At 40.4% G+C, this 2,143-nt stretch overlaps 1 pseudogene; it reads left to right on the forward strand.

The window, feature by feature from the left end:
- The first annotated feature begins 263 nt into the window (after positions 1-263).
- LOC116626161 lies at positions 264-1,720 on the forward strand (annotated as a pseudogene).
- Positions 1,721-2,143: the final 423 nt, after the last annotated feature.

The following is a 2,143-nucleotide window of genomic DNA, read 5'->3' on the forward strand; positions in this document are numbered from 1 at the left end:
TAATGAAGGACAGAGGAGCAACATTTTGAAGATATTTGCTCAAGTCTAGGCAGCTTTTCATATATTTCTGCCTGATATTTTTAAAAGCCTTTACAATGTCTTGGAACAACAAACTCTATAATATGACTAAGGTAAGAAAGAAAGTTATCAGGATGCATCTTAAATGTTATAGTTTTCTCTCTGGCAAAGAAATGTCAATACAATATTTGAACCACACATTAAGCTCTACACTCAGCAATTCTTGGTCTTCTAAGAGGATACCTGTACTTCTTTTAGATGGGAGGTTGAAAAACTTCCTTTGTTTCCCCACCTGTACAACGAGGGGTTTAGACTAGATTATCTTAATTATCCCTGTGCACTAACATTCTGTAAGTCTATGATGTTTCAGTCAAATTTGTGAAATATGGCTTCCTGGCCTTCGGCTCGGGGGAGGTGAAAGTGCAACCGTCTTTTTCGATTGTCCTCAATCTGGGTTCATCCAACACCAACCACCTCCACCATGCTGCCTATGTTTGACCCCAACGAGATCAAAGTCGTATACCTGAGGTGCACTGGTAGGGAAGACTGTGACACATCTGTCCTGGTCCAGAAGATCAACCCCCTGGATCTGTCTCCAAAAAAGTTTGGTGATGACATTGCCAAGGCAACTGGTGATTAGAAGGGTCTGAGGATCACAGTGAAACTGACCATTCAGAACACACAGGCCCAGATTGAAGTGGGACCTTCTGCCTCTACCCTGATTATCAAAGCCCTCAAGGAACCGCCAAGAGACAGAAAGAGGCAAAAACACATTAAGCACAGTGGAAATGTCACTGTTGATGAGATTGTCAACATTGCCTGACAGATGTGGCTCCAGATCTTTAGCCAGAGAACTCTCTGAAACCATTAAAGAGATTCTGGGGACCGCCCAATCTGTGAGCTGCAATGTTGGTGGCCGCCACCCCTATGAAATCATAGATGACATCAATAGTGGTGCAGTACAATGCCCAGCTAGTTAAGAACTACAAAGGAAAATATTTCAATAAGGGATCATTTGACAACCAAAAAAAAAAAAAAAATTGTGGAATAACATAGTGAGGTAAATGTGTAGACTTCTCTGAAGTACTGTGATGAATATTTTGCAAAACAAATTTCACCTTCCCACCTAAGAAAATCAGAGATAATTATTTTTACTAATGCCCTTGAAAGCACCATGTAAAAGAGTGCATGGTCCTAATAGCACCAAGCCTGGGTCAGAAGTCAATGAACAATGGCCCATGAGTCAAATGCAACCTACCGCCTGTTTTTGTAAAGTTTTATTGAAACTCAAGCCATGCCGATTTGTTTATGTATTGTCTATGTCTGCTTTCTCACTACCATGGCATAGTTGAATTGTTGCAACAGAAATTATGTCAGCCCACAAAACCTAAAATGTTTACTATCTGGCCCTTTACAGGAGAAGTTTGCCAACCCCTGGCTTAAGATGTGTAAACAGCTCTCTTTAAGTAAAATTCCCTATCCAGGTTTTTCAGAAGTGACATACCCCAGACACTGATGGTGAGTGATTAAAGGTACAAATAAATGTCCCATTTTGAAAGTACCAAAATTAAGTGCTCACTTCAGCAGCACAAATACTGAAAGCACCAAAATTATAACACTTGGTACGTATGACACTTGAAAGATAGCCTGGTAATCCTAGGATCTGAGCTCAGTTCCATTCTTTACCAGCTTAACAATCTTGTGAGAGTTACCTAATTTTTCTTAATTATAAAATCACATGAGATAATACATGGAACACCTTAAATTTCTATCCAAAATAAAGAGTTATTAAATATTAATTTTGACACTGCAGGAAAGGAAACGCTAGATCTTTGAAGTTAAAAGGTTGGAAAATGTATCATATGGGCATAGAGCTTAACATGCAATGTTCAGCAAATTATTGAATAACCATCTTCCTCCCATTGCCCTCATAAAGCCACTCCTTTGGCAAGAAAAACCTTGAATTTCACAGTCAGGTGACGTACTGGGAGCAATGCATGGGAGTGAGAAGCCCAACAGCAGAATTTGGAATGACCACCACCTGGCAACTGTGTGCACTAGGACCCTGGCCAGGAGGATATTGGGGTTTCATAGCTCTCAAGCTACAAAGGCGTCTGCGGTTGGC

This window comes from Phoca vitulina, unplaced genomic scaffold (assembly GCF_004348235.1).
Source record: "Phoca vitulina isolate PV1807 unplaced genomic scaffold, GSC_HSeal_1.0 scaffold83, whole genome shotgun sequence".
Lineage (NCBI taxonomy): Eukaryota > Metazoa > Chordata > Mammalia > Carnivora > Phocidae > Phoca > Phoca vitulina.